Source organism: Lactuca sativa, chromosome 7 (genome assembly GCF_002870075.4).
Source record: "Lactuca sativa cultivar Salinas chromosome 7, Lsat_Salinas_v11, whole genome shotgun sequence".
NCBI lineage: Eukaryota > Viridiplantae > Streptophyta > Magnoliopsida > Asterales > Asteraceae > Lactuca > Lactuca sativa.
In genome coordinates this window covers 44,438,340-44,461,337 of record NC_056629.2, presented here as the reverse complement: position 1 = coordinate 44,461,337, position 22,998 = coordinate 44,438,340, and positions in this window count along the sequence as shown.

Genomic DNA, 22,998 nt, shown 5'->3' with positions numbered 1-22,998 from the left:
GTGTGTTACTTGAGAAAGTTCACGGGAGATGTACCCGACATAATTCCAATTTCTGAGTTAAGGTTGGATGAAAACAAGAGGTTGATCGAAGAACCTGAGGCAATCGTTGACCGTAAGACTATGAATTTACGAAGCAAGATGGTTGATTTAGTGCCTGTGCGCTAGAAACATACGAATGGACCAAATCTCACTTTTGAAACGGAGAGTGGCATGATGAGTCGCTACCCGCATTTGTTTGGTGATATGTGATTCCGGGGACGGAATCATTCTAAAGGGGAGAGAATTGTAACACTCGTGTTTCTAGCCTAGGCGTTTATATTATGTTGATAGTCTAGGTTAACCTTTGTAACTCATTTTGAAGAAATGAAAAGGAATTATGTGAATATTATATGAATTATGTGTTTTATGCTTAATTATTAGGGTTTAATTAATTAAGAATAAAAATAAGCATCAAAATTAAAGTGTGAGATAAGCCCGATATCTTTACATAAAGTTGTAATTGGTCGAAACAAAGATTTCGGGGATATAAAGAATACCAAAATCCGAGTTATAACGAAGAAGTTATTACTGTCGAAGTTTCGCGACAAAACCGGCACGGTGCTGAATATCATAAAAAGTGAGTTTTCGATAATCGTAGTATTCGTTAAACCGAGAAGTTCGATAAAAAGAACGCCCAAATCTGACTTCGTATGAGGAAGTTATGATTTTTCGAAGTTTCAGCTTAGCAGTAGACAGCTAAAAACTCGAATTTTAGATCAAGAGATTTTTAGCCGACACAACCTAAACGAGAATTGAAGGTCTCGTCATTAGGAGCACAACAGTAAAATGTCTGACGAAAACGGACGTCGGATGAAAAAGTTATGAATTTTTAACGGATTTCCTGTCCCGGTCTGTTAAAAATAATAATATAAAATTTAAAATCAAAATTAGTCGACGAAGTCTAAACGGAAGTTGTAGAGTTTAATTTTAGCTATGCGTGCATATAAAGAACGTCAAAAACGGTGCTCGTATGTGAAAGTTATGGATTTTAGAAGTTTTGGCGCGAAAATCGAGAAAATTCGCATAGTCACATTTTGCCACGTCACCTTCGCTAAAAGAGTGCCATGTGTCCTGCTGAGTCACCAAGCTGCTGAGTCATGCGAAGCCACGTGTCGGATTCTGATTTGACCGAAGGGAGGTCCAATTCGAGGCTCGCATATGGACCGAACCTCGCACCCTAGCTCCGAGCCTCGCATGTGTGATACGACTCCGCGGTCCAAACAGCGAGTGCCACTGAGACCCTCGCAGGTGCTGACCACCTGTGCACCTGAACCAACTTCGGACACACGCCTCGGTCCAATCACAGACTACCAACGAGCCCTCGCATGCGCAGACCATGTGCGAGCCACCTCCCCTGCGAGCTTCGGATCTGCGACGCGTGTCTTCCCTCCTGATCATCCGATCAAAAGCCTCGACCCTATAAATTGATGGGTGCGAGACCTCCCGGGTAACTTTGAAAATTTGTCAATTTTAACCCCTAAACCCATATTTTCTTCATCTTAACATCCCGCAAAGCCCCGATATCGATTGTAAAGCCCGGAATACTCCACGAAGTGCCCGAGAAGCCCGGAAAATTTATCTTTTCGGTTTCGAAGCCCGACTTTTACAAAGCCCGGTTTCTCAATAAAACTTCCGGTTTTATTAGAAACGATCGTTTTAGGAAACGAATTGCTGCCCGATTATCATCAAACCATGTGAGTGTATAGTCACTTTTATTGTACACATTGATATGAAGTATTTACCTTATAATACGTGCTATGTGTAAATATATATTAATTGCTTATTTGAGGTGACTGTTAAGTTGACGTTTTATACAAGTTTTAAACTGTATAAGTATTTTTATCTACAAATATGTTGGGTAGAACATGGATAGATAGTGATGTGTGATAAAATAAAATTGAGGAGAGGCCTCGATGAGTTTTGAGATCCAGTCATCTAGCGGAGTTTGGATGACGACCACGGACTTTCTAGACAGTCCAGTGGGAAACATTAGCAGGTCCGCAACTTGTAGGTGTTAATGAAATGAGACTGTTCATTCGCTGTACTCCATCCCCCTCATGGTTGCCTTTAGGACATGTATGGCTGGGGAAACCCTTTAGCAGTAGTGTCCATCCTGATGATATTCTTTAGGCTAGGTCCCTTGTGATAAGTGTTTAGGGACATAAAGTAAGGATAACGGGAACGGGTAATCAGGGTAATTGTTGATTGATGAACTTACTAAGTTTATTATTATTATTGTGGGTTGAAAACCCTATATGCTCACCAGGCTCCCAAGCCTGACCCACTCAGCTTTTTATGTTATAGGTAATGGACCCCGAGCATAGTCGGAGGACAATGAGGGATTTTTGGATTATAGGCCAGTAGTTGTAAATAACTGTTGAAAGGCTTATAATGTCTTGTTTATGGTTTTGATCTGTATCGGAACATGACATCCCGAGGTTTTGATATTAAATGAAACTATACATTTCTTAAAGAAAGTTTAGATAAACTTTTATCACGTTTTGTTTGGGAACAAATTTCGCAACATCTTTTAAAAAGATTTCTCTAATTTTATTTTAAAAAGCATAAATTAAATTGGTCTTTTCTGGCTGAGAAATTAGGGGATGTCACAGTAACGCTCAACAACGGGTGAAATACGAAGCGAATTTGTTTCCAACGGTAACATTTTGATTTTTTGACCATTAAAAAACGGTCTAAAATGTAACAAAATGTTACACAACCACAACCAACCCAAGAAACTGTACCCGAGACGCAAGCGGGGGGGGGGGGGGGGGGGGGGGAGCGGGAAAAAAACAACTCAAAAAGGAAGAGGACGAAAGAAAGGGAAAGCGGTTGCGGTGGAGCAATCGGAAGATGAACCTCCGACATGGTGGACCGCGGACGAGGAATACGCGTTGGCGGTGGGTTGGTGCGGGACATCAAAAAATCCAACGCAAGGGAACGACATGCGAAGAGTTGCTTTTTAGGAAGCCGTTATCGGAAAATTTCGTGCCCTTTTGAATAAAGATGAAAACTACCGCAACCACGACATGTTGAGTAGCAAGTTGACACAAATTAGCAAGAATTTCACCAAGTTTAATGCCATCTACAACAAACTTTCTTCACACAAGCAAAGTGGAGCAACCGATTTTGACGGTTATAAAGCGGCGAGGGAGCAATATCACGTGGAAACTACTCACATTTTTTAGCACGAAAAAATTTGGGAGATTGTGAAGGAAGATCCAAAGTGGAATAAAACGGACACATTTACGGAACAACAATCGAAGAGGTCGCGCAGCTCGGGCTCGGTCGATGTTTCGGACGCACACACGAACATCGATCTCAAAGCGGACACGGATGAGATACCGGACGACTTGAACGACGTTGAAGAGATGTCTCCGCCTCGACGACCAATAGGTCGCGACAAAGCGAGACATGCTCAACGGCACGCGGATGATGCCGAAAGTAGACGACGAGAGCAAGGCGAGATGAAAAAAAAAATTTGACGAGCACAACAAAATCGTACGTAAAATATATGATTTGCAACGGGAACTTTTTGAGTTTTTGCGCCGTGAATCCGAGAACGATCGTATTGCGAAAGATTTGGCAATTCTTCAAACTAGCGAAGATAATTTGCCACCGAGACGGTTGGAGACACTACGAAAAATGAAGGCGAAGATTGAGCAAAAATATTTAGACGAAGATTAGTTTTCGTTTTTTTTTTTCATAAGTTTTTTCATTTTTTTCGGTCTATGTTTTTTTTTGTATGGAATGTGGGTTATGTTTTTCTATGTTTTTTTATTTATATGGAATGTAGTTTTTAATTAGTATTTATTTTAATTATATGTTATTTAATTTATGTGTTTTTTAAAAAATTATTATGATATAAATTAAAAAAATAAAACAAAATAGAAAAATGGGAATTACAAACATCAAAATAAAATTAAAAAATAAAATAAAAAATAAATGGTGTTATTACATGTTATTAGGTGTTGCCAATTTCCACCTTTGGTGTTATAACACCCATTATGAGTAGGATGATAATGTGGCAACTTTTTGGTATGGTAACATGTAATAACATGTTGCCCACACCCACCAGCCTTACGCGTTTTTTTGTATAGATGACTTTTTATTACACTTTTGTTGTTAAAAAAAAGTACTTCTATTTGCACCATTAATTAGTGTAAGACCGGAGGGTATGAGAGGGAAATTTCTTTCACTTTTTGTGGGCCATACCTCTATTCTTTTACTTTTCTTTACCTCACCTAAACCCCAAGGAATGAGTGGGAAGCCCTTCCTTCACTTTTTTTTATTATTAAATAAAATTAATTTTTTTTTTATGATTTATAATTTTTAAATTAATACTAAACATAAAATTTAATTAAAAATAATAAGCATTTTATTAATTAAAATAAAAGTTACATTAAACCTAAAATTTAAAAAACTAGAAAATTAAAAATAAAAATAAAAATAAAAATAAAAATAAAAAAGACAAACTAAAAATCAAACAAACCAAAGCGACCATCGGAAAATATTTTTTTTGAATTTTTTCCCTCTTCTTCATCATGAGTTCGAGAGCCGGCCCCGAGAGATGATCGACGTTTTCCATCTAAAACTTCATATCCTCCGTTTTTGTCTCTTCACCCGCTCCTTTTTCCTTGTTTCTTCTTTTTCTTTGTCGAACACCAAACGTTCGGAGAAATTAAGATTATATCGATCAAACGACGATGTTATTTTCCGTATTTCGTCAATGTCCCTGCTGAAATCAGATGCACCCGAAGAAGTCTCTTTTCCCTCTCTCTCCGCTTTATCCCTACCCATTGGGTGGACAATTTGTTCTAGCTCAAGTTTGTCATCCTGATTTAAATCTGTACCGACCCGAGCATCGGAGGAGATTGTGTAAACACTAAACCCCGTTTTGTTTGCTTTGATTGTTGGACTCCAAAAATAAAATATTGCTCGTATTTTTTCCACCTAGGACATCGAACCAATAATTTCCAACGATCGTGCCACTTAAATGGTTTTCCGACTTCTTCAAGGTAAAACTGCAAAGCTTCTTGAAGTATTTGTTCGTCCCCTTGGCCGCTTTTCCGTTGGGTTTTTAGGTTGTTGTACAACCCGTTTATTTTTGAAACCCCCTTTACTATTTATCGAAACTTCGAATTCAGTTGATGTTTCATACGGTAGTCGTCGCCTTTTTCTAGCTCCTCTCGAAACCGTTCTAAAATACAAAACCAAAAATGTTCTGTCGGTTGTGCGTTTCCTTGAATCGAATCTTCAGAAATGTCAGCCCAAGCTTTCACCAAAACTAGCTCTTCGTGTGGAAGTCATGCCGTCGGCTTTTATCTTTCCGGTTGTGTGACACCCTCGCGTGCTTGTTTTCTCCATTTACGTCTTTGTGGGGGTGGTGTTGGTTGAGTTTTGGGAACCAACTATTCTTCTTCCGAGTCATCCAAATCGTCGACAAGTTGGCGTTGTTGGTGGGTTTGGGTTTCAGTTTGAGGTTGATTTGACGATTGTTGATCCAGAAACACAACAAAGTTTGAAAACATTTGTGGCGGAACATTTGACCCTTGCGTCGGGTAATATTGTCCAACATTTTGGTATTGGAAGTGTAGTGGAGATTAAATGGAAGCATCGAGTTAGGGGCGATACACTCCTTGTGGTGATGAATCGATGGCAAAAATGTTTCGAGAATGGATGTTTATACTCGAACCATGGTTTTTTTTCCTTCCATCGGAAGGTGGAGTTTGATTGTCAGAATTCTCTTTTTTTTTAGAAGAAAGTGGAGAGAGTAGAGGATTTGTGTGAATTTTGTTTGATTGTATATAATTGTGTATTTATAGGTGTGTAAAAAGGTTAAAAAACAAAAAAAAAAAAAAAAAACAAAAAAACAAAAAAAAAACAAAAAAAATGGATTTAAATCCATTTAGCCGTTACTCATCAACATCAATCCACCATTATTTAAGGTCCTCGATCCAACAAAAATCAATGATATATATTACACCTCCAACTTTTCAATCTTTTTTTTTACGGTGGAATCTTATCATACGATTTGTTTATATTTAGACAAACTTCAAAAATAATATTTGTCGTTTGCATTTTTTTTAGAGATTTGATACTTAAAATTTCAAATTTTGAAACATAGTCTTTTCCAACAAATTTTGTTGCTGATTTGGCTTCACGTAAAATTGAAATGACTATCTTGTCATTATTATATTTATTTTCTAATTTTTTTTTCTTTTCTAAGTATTTTATTATTATTAAATCAAAAGTTACATGATCATTATGTATGAGAGAGAGAGAGAGAGACTTTAGCTCCCCATATTCGTATAAGAACCATTTATGAAAAAAATAAATAAATAAAAAAGTCTTTTTGTTTTGCATTAATTATCGTAAGTAAAATAAAAAAAACCAATAAACTAAAACATATAAAATGTAGTATTTATATTAACTGTGCATGTTTTAAACAAATGAAGGATGGTTCGAGTTAATTTTTGAAATTTGAGACCGAACATGTCTTTTGGCTCTTGCACAAGAAACGACTCGTGTAATTACCTTAAACTAAAACATATAAAATGTAGTATTTATATAAATAAAAATAGAACAACTTTAATCACCATGGAGATACATTTTATTTAATATATGCTATCTAAACTTTATCTAAAATAGTTAAACTAAAATACATACTTAAATATTTTTATTTTATATTTTCTTTGACATCATTTTTGTTTATTTTTAATTTTTACCTAATAGAATTTGAGAGATCTATCTTAATATCTTAATATGTTAATTATGTTAGGATCTTGTAGGTGAAAAAAGAGGCTAAAGTGATTATAAGCATTTAAGTATTTTTTTTTATTAGCTAACAAAAGTTTTTAATTTTGCATTGAAAAATTTCTGTCTTTATATAAAGAGCATGTTCAAAATTTAATAAAACTAAATAATTTTATTAAAAAATAAAAAAGACAATTGTGCAGGTTTTAAACAAATGATTTAGTATGTTGGGTAGAATTAGCAAAACAAAATAAACTTAGCATGGGAAGAGTAAAATCGTCTTTTGGTCGACAAAAATTTAAGTCATTTGTTTAAAACCTCCACAATTGTCTTTTTTATTTTTTAATATTTTTTTTAAAATTATTTAGTTTTATCAAATTTTGAACATACTTTTTATATAAAGACATAAATTTTTCAATGCAAAATAAAAAACTTTTGTTAGCTAATAATAAAATACTTAAATGCTTATAATCACTTTAGCCTCTTTTTTCACATACAACATCCTAACATAACTAACCATATTAAGATATTAAGATAGATCTCTCAAATTCTATCAGGTAAAAATTAAAAATAAACAAAATTGATGTTTCTATAATTTAGGCAAAGAAAATATAAAATAAAAATATTTAAGTATGTAATTTAGTTTAACTATTTTAGATAAAGTTTAGATAGCATATATTAAATAAAATGTATCTCCATGGTGATTAAAGTTGTTCTATTTTTATTTATATAAATGCTACATTTTATATGTTTTACTTTAGGGTAATTATACGAATCGTTTCTTGTGCAAGAGCCAAAAGACATGTTCGGTCTCTAATTTCAAAAATTAACTTGAACCGTCCTTCATTTGTTTAAAACATGCACAATTAATATAAATACTACATTTTATATGTTTTAGTTTTTTGGTTTTTTTATTTTACTTACGATAATTAATGCAAAACAAAATAGACTTTTTTTTTGTATGGTTGACCAAAAGACAAACCCATCAGTTAATATTTTTAAAATCAATAGTTTGCATCGATTTTTTTTAGTTGAACACAAAAATTTATTTGTATTCTGAAATCAAAATAGAAATATTTTTTTACTTTTACTCAAACTACATACTTATATTTTTAAAACAAAATAACAAAATAGTAGTATTTTTATACTAATATTTTTTTTATAATAACTGATCATATATTTATAAAAATAAATATATTTAAATAAGAAAAAATAAGGATAAATCTCTCAAATTATCTATAACGTCCTACAAATAATGAGTAAAAATTTCTTTTTGAAATAAGTCCAAATCATTCGTTTCTTTTTTTCAAAAACGATCAGCGTAAAAGTATTCTCAAAAAATCAGAATAAAATCATAAACTGTTAATGCAGAATAAATCTTCAGGGGATGCAATGCGATCAAGCCGAACCCTTCCTTTTGAAACCAAAAGTACCTGAAAGCATTTGAAATATAAACCGTAAGTACATGGGTTACAGAGTTCTCCCAAAATACCATATATCAAATAAGAATGGGCCCAACCAAGCATACATGCGACGGCCTAACCCATATCATCCATTCCCAGCCCATATTATCCTGGCCTAACCCATATAATCGGGCATAACCCATATAAAACATACATAATTGGGCCCAACCCATATAAAACATACCTAATCGGACCTAACCCATGTAAAACATACACAATCGGACCAATGTAACATCCCAAAAATCAAGGATAAAATTTTCATTTTTATTATAATCAAAACATAGCTATGACTTGATCCAAACATTTAAAACATTTTTAAGTAATACAATTATCATAGTTGAATCCGGAAATCACGTATAGCGGAAAACACAGGTATATACGCTGCGATCGCTCCGAGCTCTTTCATTTGAAAACTAGAGTACCTGAAACAGAAACTGAAAACCGTAAGCACAAAGCTAAGTGAGTTCCCCAAACACCATATATAATGCAAACATATTGTCAGGCATATATGGGTGCTCGACCTACGCCTTTAGTCTATTTCAACCGGATACTGCAGACCATATCTGGGTGCTCGACCTACCCATGTCAGGTATATCAGGGTGCCCAACCTACCTTATCACTTTATCAGGCATATCTGGGTGTTCGACCTACCCTCCGGTTTATTCCAACCAATTATAGCGTCTATCTCACCCCGTACCACTACCATATAAAATCATGAATATCTCACATAAACATCAAACAATACATACCGCCTTAATAATTATCACAAAGACAATTATTAAGCCATAATAATACTAGTGGGTCGGCCTTGGTGCCTTCGACCCACGGATTCTACGAAGGGAGACCCACCTTAAATGCAGAAGCTTACTGAAAGAACTCCCTAGCTGCTACTTTGACGCATTCCCGAGCTATCAATACTAAAATAACACCCAATTATCAATTGGATTCCCAAACCAAGATCCATAATCCATACGTGGGGTAAAATAACCATTTTACCCCTTGTAACATCCCAAAAATACAGTCTAAAAATTTCGTTTTACTTTAATAATAAAACCATAGTTATCGAACATCTTATAAAAACCATAACCAATGTTTCTCAAAATATCATAACAATTGTCAAAATATATCAGAGTATAAACATCCAGGCTGAACGGATGGTGCGTGCACTGCAATCTTCCCGAGCTCCCCTTTTGAAAACTGAGTACCTGAAACCAAGACTGAAACTGTAAACAAGAAGCTTAGTGAGCTCCCCCAAATTACCACATACCATATAATAACATCTAAGCACATACTGGGCCTTGCCCACTACATCGGACCGAAGTCCGGAAACTGCATTGGACCAAAGTTCGGAACTACTAGGGCCTTGCCCTCTACATCGGACCGAAGTCCAAAATCTGCATCGGACCGAAGTTCGGAACTAACCAAGGCCTTGCCCTATGCATCAGACCGAAGTCTGGAAACCGCATCGGACCGAAGTCCAGAACTGACTGAACATGGCATAGAATAAGCGTAACATAGAACATAAACACATACACTGCATACTGCATCGAACCGTAGTCCGGACCACATAACACATAATCCTCCCTGAGTCACGAATACATCAAACATACTACTACTGCATCGGACAGAAGTCTGAAACTGACTCAACATGGCATAGCATAAGCATAACATAGAACATAAACACATATACTGCATACTGCATTGGACCGTAGTCCGGAACACATAACACATAATCCTGCCTGAGTCATGAAGACATCAAAAACTACTATTAACTGAATAGGTCGGCATCGTGGCCGTAGACCCGTTCTTAATGGAAGGAAAACTCACCTGAACTGTTGAACTCGGCCGATAACCCTCTAGCTGCTAACCGACAAATCTTTGAAATGTTGCTCCTCTAGCTCCATGAGCTACCAATACCAATAATAACACTTAGCCTAAACTGTCCTCCCATGGTCAACTAAGTCAACTCAGGTCAAAGTCAACCTTCCAGTTGACCCGACTCGCCGAGTTGTTCTACCAACTCACCGAGTCCATGCTCTTCTATCTCAAAACAACCCCAACTCCACTCGTCGAGTCTAGAAATAAGTCGACGGGTTCTCCTTCAACTAACACTTCGGGACCATCTTCAACCGACTCGCTGAATTCATCCTTGAACTCGTCGAGTTTATCATCATCGTATAAATGTCTAGGCTTTGACTCGTCGTGTTGAATGAACAATTCGTCGAGTTCATCTTCATAACTAAGAAGATTGTCTTGGACTCGCCGAGTTACTCATTGAACTCGTCGAGTTCTATGATCTTGATGATCATTATGGGTCCAGACTGACTGAATCCTCACTATCCCCACTCATTGATCCGACTCATAAACAGAAGGGTTTGGGTTTACAACCTGACTCGCCGAGTCCATGAACTGACTCGTCGAGTCCTCCTTGTGACATCTCTATTCTGTCGATTACAGTCCATTGTAACCCTTCCAACCCATAGATTTGGACTCCAATTACTAGCATTGCACGTAAAGTTGATAACTTTACATGCATGCAAGGTGTTATGAAGCTAGAACACCAAATCCAAGCTAATATGAAGGTCTATGTTATGGAATGAGGCTATGGTTGGGTAAAGCTACCCCCTCAGAGCTCCTCAAGCTCAGAAATGCTCATATCTCAAGTCCTTTTCATCCTCAAGGTTCAAAGTTCGGATTGCCCTTGGATATGGTCCAAATGTGACAAAATCTATGATATAAAGGGATCTATACGATTAATAGTCAAGGCAAAAGCTTTTTACCTCCAAATGGTCATAAATGCCACTCCAACTCTGGATCTATATCTCCTTCTTGCACCACCAAGGTCCTTCTTCCTTCTCCAAGCTTCAATTCACTCACAAGGCAAGAAAATAGCTCAAGAATGAGGTTGGGTGGCTAGGGTTTCGGGTTATGGACTATAGGGGCCGCAAATGAACCCTAGAGAAGAGAATGAGATGCTTAAATAGGGTACCAAGTCACGGAATTAGGGTTTCCCAACCCATACCAGACTCACCGATTCCACTCTCTAACTCGTCGAGTCGGTCACTAAATCTTCCACGTGGATCCCGCTCCGACTCGTCGAGTTCTTCCTTTGACTCGACGAGTTGACTCCTTTGACCTAGGGATTTTCTTTCCTTTCTTGGTCTTTCTGATTCTGGGTGTTACACCCCTGACCAAAACTGAAGCCCAAGCCCAACACCAAAAAGGTCAAAAACTACAATATTCATAAAAGCCGACTAATGGCCTAATTTTCCAAATTGGGCCCAACCCCATATGGGCCTTATCCTAAAGCCAAAAATTTCTGGTCAACTAATAAATCTCCGATGGCCCAAAGACCCAAGCTCATTGGGCCCACTAAATTCCAAAACCATATGGCCTACCGAGGCCAAATACAAAACCTTGGCCTTACTAGACATGCCCAATAAAGAGTTCAAGTCTATAAAATTCCTCTGACCAATAAGGCCAACACACAAAGCCCAAACCTAAGCCCGAAGCCCAAACAAGAATAAACCCAAAAGTCCACAACTGAACGTACGTGGAGCGTACCCCTAGGTACGCTCGACGTACTCGAAGATACAAATCGGTCTCAAGTCAGTGCACGGTGTCACACCCCAAAACCTATAACGGCGGAATACGTTTCGGGGTGGATGACGTAGTGAACAGTATCATCACAATTGTATAATAGTAGAAACAAGAAACATACAACCATAGCATTACATAGTGAATTTAATTACAAGTGTGTTTTGTAATGTTTAACAATCACCCAAAAGTAAATAAAAAATAAGAGATGGGTCTTGTGTGCTCCACCTTCTCCAAAAAAAATGCCGCGTCTGTACCTGTCTATCTTTGACCTGAAGATACAAGTTATTTTGAAAACGATTATCAGCATAAAGCTGCTGAGTTCATAAGAGTTTAGTGTGAGTTTTTGTATACAAAGCATTGGTGCGAAAAATGTATCATTATTCATAAGTAGTAGAAACTTAGAAAAATCCCATATTTTTCCAGAAAATACATTTTTAGTGACAATCTGTGAAAAGTATGCATTCTTCATTTCTTTGAAACAATTTATTGTAAAGTATATTGGCAAAACTCCGAATAATAAATATGATAGAATAGGTTAAGCCTGAAATCAGTGATAGAGGTGCAAGCTTCCTTTAGTGATAGATACTTACTTACTTCGGGATGTAGTTTAGCATTTAGTGTAGTATTTTAGAGTAGTTGTAGAGTATTCCTTGTATATTACTAATAGTGAGGATAATAGAGGATCCCATGACCTTCCCAGTCATGCACAGTATAGTGAAGTAGTGGCATCCATGGGCCTGAACGGCGCGGACTGAAATTAACAGTCGGGATGTGATAGCGTCTGCCCCGTATAGATCTATACATGTAGAGTCGTCTCCCTGCTGGAAAACTTCGGGCGTAGTGGATAGCGAATAGAGTATCTCGTAGTGGGTTAGTGTATTATTGTTTGTTTAGTGTTTTCTCTATTATTATAGTGTAGTAATCTTTTAGTATTGATCATAGTGTATTCTCTTACTAGTGTATCGTCTAGTAATAGTGAGTATTATAGTGTAGATAGAAATGACTTTAGCGAGTAGTAGCTGTAGCAACCGTAACTATACCTATTATAGTTATCTTAGTGAGGATGGTTCTTGGCATGTTAGTGACTTTAGTATTAAGTGAAAGCAGTAACATTCGTATCCCACACTGATATACAGATTATATAACTAAGAAATCAACGACAGTCGGACGGATAACTACTACCCTAAGCCCACAATCAAACAAGAACAGGAAATAAGGCGAGATATCGGTCCTAAGTCCTCCAAGTCTTACTTATATAAATATATCAGAGTGGTTACATTTTATAAGTAAATTGATTAAATAAAAGTATTTTTCCAAAAGAACATTTAAAATCTGACTCACTGTTTAAAAATAGTTTGAAAAGGGTAAAACCCGTTTATAAGGCATAGGGACAAATCACATGTGATTTGAACTAAAGGTAGTGAATCGCATGTGATTAATCCTTGTAACGCGGAAACCGCTCTGTAAAACTTTACATAAACATTTATAAGCAACTTGTATCTCCCCCCCTAAAACATTTAAAACATTTGAAAGGTTCATTAAAGGGGTATGAACTCACCTGAAATCGCGGAAATCGGGTGAATCGGGTAAATCGGGTAAAAGTGTCGATTGAGCGTTTGGTACCAAATAACCACTTGAGCACCTTTTAGGACCCTAATGTCATATGAAATATGTATTTTACAAGAAGTTAATCATCTTATGCTTTTCATTATAGTATTTGGACATTCTAGCATCGTTTTCGGGGTTTTAAGGCCTAGAGAGGGTTCCCGGGAGTGGTACAAGGCCATGAATGGTTTACGGGAGGGTCCATGAGCTCACTCCCTTGGAGTTTATGGCCTAAAAGCCACCCTTTGTGAGTTTACGGCCGTAAGCCCCCTAGGCTTGGCCGTAAACTCATGTGGTACTCCAAGGTGCATGATTAAGGCCTTATTTTACTTCCTTACTTTAATGGTATGTGTCTTGGACTAAAAGGGAAGGATTAAACATCATAATTTGTGACATTTTTGGGGAGTTTACGGCCAAGACTTGTTCTTGGGCCGTAAACTCCAATAAATCCTTCAAGATGTATGTTTTAATGGTACAACATGGTCTCATACACCTTAGATAAATCCTAGAAGGCCCTATAATGAGTTTTGGGACAATTTGGCATGAACTTTTGGGGAGTTTACGGCCCAAGAACATCCTTGGCCGTAAACTCTTCATTTTGCCTCCAAATGTGAAGTTTAATGGTACAACACACCTCCAAAGGCCTTAGCTAAATTCCTTACATGCATTTGAGTGGTTTAGGGACTTGTTTGACACAACTTTTTGGGTGTTTACGGCCCAAGCTTAAGCTAGGCCGTAAACTCCTCATTTTGTCCTCAAATGGTGTTGTTTGATGTACTTAAACATTTACTAGTGTCAAGGCTAAAATACTAAACACCCTAGATGAGTTTTTGGGACTTAAATCCAAGATTTTTGGGGTGTTTAAGGTGTTTACGGCCTAAGCACAAGCTAGGGCCGTAAACTCCTTTTTAAGCATCAAATCCTTGTGTTTTAGTGTCCAAACTCTTCTAGATATATGCCTTAATTAGTATACTAGCTTAAAAGAAGGAAAAACTTGATCTTTGGCATGATTTTGGGGGTTTACGGCCTAAGGAGCTTCTTAGGCCGTAAACTCCTCTTTGGTCCTTGATTTCTATGATTTTGGCCCCTAATTTTAATGAAGCATGACTAGATTAAGATAGAGGATGAGTACTTACGTTTGGAAGTCGGAAATTAGCGGAATCGGGGTCGATTTCGAGTCTAGAGAGAGAAAGTAGAGAGAGAGAGAGTGGGTGTGTGGTAAAAGAGTATTCAAATGTTGTGTACACTCATTTCATATGTCTCGGGTATCGCACCCGACACACGGCTACCCGATGTTTAAAGTTAACTGGGTTAAAACTTTTTACCCGGGTGAAGTGGTTGAAAAGGTAATACAACTCTATTAGGTTAAACGGGGTTACCACATACGAGTTATATTTCTTATGATAATATCAAGCCATGCATAACTTTAGATATTCGGATATTGACGATTCCAAATATTACATAAAATAACGTATAGTGATACGTTCCGTTAGTGAAAATGGGATTTGTAACGGGAATAGATTTGGGGTTGTCACACACGGGGCGTGCATGAACTTAAGCGGGGCGTACCCGCTATTTCTCCAAAACTCATATTAGAACTTAATCCGTTAAGTCCTTCCTTCAAAACCTCGGGATGCCTTCCAACAAAGCTCTTAATGCATAAATTCGGCAACTTTATACATTTACATGACTCAACGGGATCAAACAAACATTTTAATCCATTAAAACCCAACAAGAAGATGCATTGAGCATCAAGCAAGCATTTTTATGAACTTATGACCTTAGAACTACTAAGAGTGGCAACTCAAAGCTCTGGGAGTGGTGTCAAAACACTAGATCTCACTCTTGAGGTCAAAATGGAACCAAAACCCAAATAATCATAGATCTCAACTTTTAATGAGCAAGTTAAGAACTTTTTACATTTTATGAGCTGAGAATGTAGCAAATAGTCCAAATCCACAAGCCTTCTCCTTGATTCACCACCTTGCACAACACTTCTACTCTTGAATGTACACCAAAACCCACCAAAGATGCACATAAAAAGGCTCACAGCACTCTTGGATGAGGCTACAACTCGAGATTAGTATTTATGACAATGGAGGATGAAGGATAGGCTCACACCTAGGACTTAAGGTGTTTAAATAGTGAGCCAACCCTAAGATTTAGGGTTTTGGGATCTTGCACGTACGTCGGGCGTACTATCTGTACACTGGGCGTACAACTCCAAACCTCCCGCATCCACTTTTCCATCACTAAGTAGGGCGTACTCACACGCATGCCACCTTTGCATGCATGGGATCGGAATGCAAACTTTTTCCATCAAGGGCCAAATCTGCCAATAACTTCAAAATACCATAACTCCCTCATCCTAGGTCTGTTTCCAACGAACCTTATATCCACGAAAAGGTTGAGAGAATCTCTACGCTTCTAACTACACGCCCAAGCCTTAAAACCTCCCAAACAAAACCAAAAACTCAAAAGATAGAGATATCACATTACAATTATACCCTTGGCCTCAGAAGACATAATCGAGCACTTGGACCACCAATACCATGCCACCCACATCTGAGATGGACCAACTCCTTCCCTTCCCAAGGCCTTAAGCCTTATGACAATTGATGATTGGGTTGCGGCCTTGATTAATGAAGCAAATCCTGAACTGAGTGTTACACCCAACCCATATAAAACATATATACATATGCAAGAGTCACAATGACAACTAGCATCCTACAAACATAATCCAATGGTTCGGCATTGGTGCCTTTGACCCACGAGTATAGTAAAGAGACTCACCTCAATCGTGAAGACAAGATAAACCCCTACTTGAGCCAACGATATCAAGCCTTCCCATGCTAAACGTATCCAAAATGAAACCCTAATTCAAAATTAAGGAATTAACTAGCCCACGAAAGGCCTCGACTCATAATTAAACCTCCTTTGGGCAAAAGACAATTTTGCCCTTCCCATGCTAAGTCCCATCATGGTTCACCAAAAGACAAACCCATCAAAAAGTCAATGGTCAACCCTCAATTGAATTATGCCATGCGTAACTAATCTATGTAGTTCGTTGCAAGATCTAAATTTTATGCAATAAAATGACCAAAAATGCTAACACCACATCCATGACTTAAAGGACAAGCATCAAAGCACGACTTTCCAAGTCCAGCATGTTCTAAGATTTTTCTATATAGCTCAAAAGGTGTTGGAGTTTCCTCAACTCCCAAAACACAAACTAAAGTGACCAAAAAATGACAAATATGACAAGTAACAAGATCTAAGAAGCAAATGATGAAGATAGAAACTTTTTACTCATAATGGTTCGGGAATGAAGCACACTTTTTGGATCTATACTTAAATCGTTTTTATATGCACTTTGTAAACACCTTCGTCTTCCAGATTTAACCTTCCAATGGAGAAATGAGCTCATAATAGGTGCCAAGGCTCAAAAAAAGCAAGAGGGGGCTAAGGTTTCTCAAGGAATGTTATGAGGTCATGGAGGCTAGTTATCGGAAGGGTTCCAATAAGTTAGAGCCCTTAAATAGGGCTCAAAACCTTAGGATTAGCATTTTTGTAAGCAGCAGTTACGCTCTACGTAAACTAAGTTACGTCATACGTAACTCATTTAAAAACGCGATCTGATTTCAGCATCTACGCCATGCGTAGTTCTCTTACTACATACGTAAGGAAAAACCTCCAAGTTCCGGTACAACTTCAAACAACCATAACTTCTTCATTTCAACTCCGTTTTCGGGGTTCTTTATATGTACCGAAAGGTATAGACAATCCCTACATATCTATATAGTTTCATTTGGCTTAATACATGTGCAACTAATAACCATAATCCATGAAAGAAGCCTAACATATAACGTTTCATATTTTACCATGTGGCTCCAAAACAGAAACCTAGGGCTTAGATTACGTAACCAACATTATCAACATCCAATAAGGTCTTAACCCTATTCCCTTGAAGCCCAAGGCATTTAATCAATCCATTTACTGTCCACAACCCTGAAATAAGAAACTTCTCAAAACAGGATGTTACAACTCTCCCCAACTTAAAATGGATTTTTTCTTTGAAATCCGTATTGGTTAGAATCTCTAAAAAGTATGCCAACATACTCCACAAGCTCCCTCCAGCCACTTCAAAATCAAGGCATCTAAATAGAAAATCCAAGAGATCACATGGAAACCCACAACTTCCAACAAACAACCCAATAACTTGAAAATACTCAGTTGTAACCACTATCTCTATCTCTCAATAACTGTAGGACCCAAATCATAGCGAGAAACACACAAAGCGAAAAACTTCTCAAAAACTGAAATTAAAAACTAATTCCATTAATAAACTCCCCAAAACTGGGAGCTTAACAGTTTAAGCTCCAAAAACCATGCCTTAATATTGATGATCATCCATTCATCATATCTACCCCAAGTCCTTGACCAGAAACACCACCAACCATGAAAAAAAATACATAAAACACACCGATCGTGAATTTTAATCAATCCCACAAGTGAAAAGTGTGCCCAAAAACCTGAAATACACACTTGATTTCTTGATAAGTCATCAGTAACCTACTGCTCCCACGAGCGTAAAAGTGGTCAATCCAAGAATCTCATGTTGCATCCAGTCCTCATTAGCTCAGGTGTACATCCTCTTCACAAATCGCTCGAGACATTTTCAACGAACTTCATAACTCAAGATTTCAAAACCACTAGACAACATTGGTAACCAAACTCCTAATACACAGCCCACAAGAAAATTAGGGTCACAATTCCAAACATCCATCAAGCAACTTATGATTCATAACTAATAAATCAACCAAAACAAACTTTTACTAACTACATGATCCAAACCAGCTGGTCACTGAGCCTCCTGAATCCCTGAAATGTCCCTACACCCAATCATGCCAATAAGACTAATGATCTGAGATCGAAGAGTCTCGATCAAATGACTACAGGGTCCCATCCATATGAGTCATACAACCACTGGTCCACGATACATTTTGACACCCTTTAACAACTAGAATAATAAGCTCATTGTCTATTTCGATCCTGTAGTCATTCCATCACTGTCTTGAAGGCTCACGACCAACACCACAGGGGCCTAAAGGTACTCCACCATCAATCTACCTTCTTGCCAGAACCCAATCAACATCCCTCTTAACACTAATCAAACACAAAACAAGCCATACCTTTCTATAACTTACAATTCCTTTCATAGTAGAAGTAAGAACTTTGACAGTCCATTCTTAGCTCCAGTTCTCTATCTCGAACAAATGGACTAACACACAACTCGCCTACAATTCCCTGACAATCAATTCATCGCGAGAGTCATTCATAAACACAAGAGGCATCATTCTCATAGTTTGGATACGTTAGAGACAACAAAATTTGTCGTTCCTAATTTACTTCCCCTGATCATCTGAAACAATCAACTAGCACCTTACCTAACTAAATTCAGAGGATGCAGACCCTTGATCTCATCACAAGGCAACGATACAACTAAAATCCTTTTATGTGTTCCTACACTACCATAATTACCGCCAAAAATTATAAATATCATGTCCCATGCTAGGTTTACCTCCCAATTATGAAATGATACGCACACTCTCTCTTTTTCCTCCGAACACAGAAAGCTATAAGAATAAAATTCTCATTATAAATAGTGACAACCCAATTCATCCGCCAATCTCTTAGCCCCAGGCTATAATCCTCGAGCCAATCATCAAAATCGCTCTCTACTTGAGTCCCACGACTCAGATGGCACTACCTTGAGCAAGGCCCTCAAGACCTCAAAATCAACCAACTCACCTAGTTCTGCACCATCCGGACCCAAACTAACATGGCCATTAAGTCTCAATATTTACGAGACCCATTCTCATCCCGAACAACCATAACCAAAAGGTTGATAAAGTCGGAAACACACTGCAATGAATCACGATGGAAACCATGCTATCTACTCTCTACCAGCTCCTTTAAAACATTTTTTATTCTTCTTGGTTCTCATATGGATCATGTGCTTTCAGTAATATAGACCCATAGTTTAGCATTCAAATCTTTAAGGTACTTAATTTCAATCATTTTAACCCTTTTGGAAGTGGTCACGATGTAAGCTATGCCTAGTCATGTCGTGAGTTGCCATTGACAAGTAGACTCACATTTTTATTCTCGTGACATGAGCTATTATTGGTCACAACATGAGCACAGTCTGATGACTAAAACCATAATTTTTTAAGTATTTAATGGAATGAGAGGGCTAGGGTTACCCATCCATACAGATGTTTTTTAAGCCATGCAAAGACCCCAGATTGTAGATCCAACCTTCCAAGGCCTGCTTATCACGTAAAGTTGCAAACTTTACGTGCATGCAAAGCTTTAAAAACCTAAAATGACAAAACTAAGCTTGAAATGAAGTCCAACACTAGAGGGAAGGCTCATACTTGCCAAAACTGATACCTTTATGGATCTAGAGACCAAAGGGAGTCCAGATCTGAAGTTTCAACTTCAGATCTTTGCTCAAACACAAAAGGCTTTCCTAAAACCCACCCAAAAAGATATTAAAGATGATATGAGCCAAAGAGACAGCTTAATACCTTCCAGAGAATGTCAACTGATGTATATCCTTGCTTCCCACGAGTTCCTAGCTTTGATTTACTTGTTTCTTCAAGTGTTCCTCACCAAGATCTCTCTTCAAATCTCTATCACACCAAAGAAACACACACACACACACAATTAGGGTTAAAGGGTGCCAAGATGTTGTAAAGGGAGGCTGGGGAAGGCCAATGATCCTTTAAATAGAGTGAAAAACCCCGAGATTTAGGGTTTCATTTGCCAGCTCCTACTTGTCGATTCCGTTATTGGACTCGGCGTGTAGATCACTAAAACACGCGGACCAACCCGCTGCTACTCGATGAGTAAGGCAGCCAACTCGTCGAGTAGTGCTTGAAATCAAGAAAATTCTCACATAACCAATACCTGAAATTCAGGGCGTTACAACCTAATTATTTGTATGTGCATTAGTTATGTTATATGTCGACATATTATGTGGGTTGGGTTGAGGTTATACTACTTTGTGCAACAAACCCTAGAGTATTCCATATATGAGCTGAGGGTCGAGCGGGGCATGCCAGACTCACACTGAGGACTCAAGAGTATTCTAGATATGAGCTGACGGCCGAGCGGGGCATGTCAGACTCATACTGAGGACTCGGGAGCATTCCAGATAGAAGCTTAGGGCTGGGTAGGGCATGTCAGACTCATACTGTGGGCTCGGGAGCATTCCAGATATGGGTTGAGGGCCAGGTTGGGCGTACCAGACTCGTACTATGGGCTCGGTGGCAATCCAGACTCACACTGTGGGCCCAGGGGTAATCCAGTTTGTAAAGCTATGAACCCAGTACATGTTGTTAATTGTATATGTGTTAGTTGTAGTGTATCATTATTTTGGGGGAACTCATTAAGCTTTGGGCTTACAGTTTCAGTTTTTGTTTCATGTACATCAGATTATCGCGGGAAGTCAAAGGTGTGATCGTACAGCTGCTCATGTTTATGACTTTGTTTCTGGGATACTTTGATATTATACTATTTTGAAAACAAGTCTTGTAATGATTAATGGTTTTGATACATTTTTAAAAGTTTAAATTTGGCATTATTTTATGGTTGTTACAGCTAGGCCCAAGGGTATGTATGGTATGTAGTATTTTGGGGAACCCATGCACTAAGCTTTGTGTTTATGATTTTTATGGTTATGATTTCAGGTACTTCCGGTTTGAAAGGGAAAGGTTCGACTTGATCGCAGCGCATCCATCCATGTTTCCATTACTATATGATTTTGGGATTGTACTCTGATAACTTTTTTTATTCTGAATTGTTTTTTGAATGATTAGAAAAAAGGATGATTGGTGTTTCTGGTTGAATTAAAATGAAAATTTTACCTTATAGTTTTTGGGTCGTTACATCTTCATTGTTTTTCCTTACCTTCTGGCCTCATGATAAACGTGTATAAGAGTACTATGATAGGTTTTGGAGTTTAGTTTTGGTAATGGAGGATGTGACCGTTTCTATTGGTTACCTTCTTAGTAAAACTTTCTTATATTATTTAGGTCACATAGTGGTTGGTAATATGTATTGGATTGCTTCATAGGACGATATGATCCTGAAATTTACTTCTAAACTTTCGAATTGGAGGGATAAAACTCTTTCGGTAGGGGAAACTGATGTTACATAAGTTAGTTTTGGGTGCTACCCTAACATACTTTATGTCTAATTTTTGAGCTTCGCAATTTGTTGTTAACCGTTTAGAATCCTTTCGTAATGTTCTTTTCTTGGGGATTGGGAAGAATGTGAAATGAATTGGGTTAAATGGAAGAAGGTATTGGCTCAAAAAACAATATGGTGACCTCAGGGTTAATAGTCTTTTTTTCTCTAACCTATGCTATTCTATTTAAATCAATTTGGTGGTTTCTTTCATTTCCCATTGTTCTTTGGATTAAAGTGATTAAATCCATTCATGGAGGACATGGTTTCTTGGAGATGGCAAGCTTACTTCTTTTTGGTAGGATCACAGGATTGGTAATGACCCTTTAAACAATTCATTCCACATATTATATACCCTTGCGTTAGATAACCAAATCTATGTTGCTTTGAATATGCATCAACCGGGTTGTGTTACTTTTTTTATAAGAAAACTAAGACTGGGTTTAGAGAAAGAGCAGTGGTTTGATTCTCAAATTTCATATCCTTGGTTATCCTCTTCATCTTCGGATAGGTGGAATTGGTCCCTTGATGGTTTCGGTTATTTTTTTGTGTCTTCTGTGAGATCAAAAATTGATAAACATTTTCTTATTGGGTACAACTATTAGATGGTGTCGTGTCACTCCAATAAAAGTTAATGTTTTTGTCCTATTTGCGAGAAGGAAGTCGAGATTGTCACTCATTTATTCTTTGATTGTAAATTAGCTATCAACTTATTAAAACTTTTATACAGATGGTGGAATATTCATATGCCTTCTTTGTTTTCAGTGAAAGACTTGATTAACTGGGTTGGCTTGTTGCATTTGTCTTCTCTTTGTCAGGAGTTTCTGGAGGCTGTTTTTTACACTCTCTGGTGGTCGATTTGGAGCTGTAGAAATTCTATTATTTTTTGTAAAATTAAGCCTAAAAAATGTTTGTTGTTTGATAAGGTGGTTTCTGAAAGTGTCTTTTGGGCTAATAGTAGGTGTTGTAAAACCAATGTCAATTGTGTTGCCTGATTGGAGGTCCCAATTTTGTTTAGTGCTTCCATGCCATTGTTTCTTTTGTCTACATTTTTGCTAACTTTCAATTATATATTCGTCGTTCTAAAGATATCGTTTGTCTGTCCTAGTTCTAACTAGACTCTCAAACGAAGAAACTATATGTCTGAATATATTTGCTAAAATTTTTTGCCATTATTCTAAATTCTCAATCGATGAAAGTACTCTAAAATTAGTCATACATAGTTGATTACTAACCTTGTAGATAAGAGCAATGAAATATTGATTATATCCATTCAAGA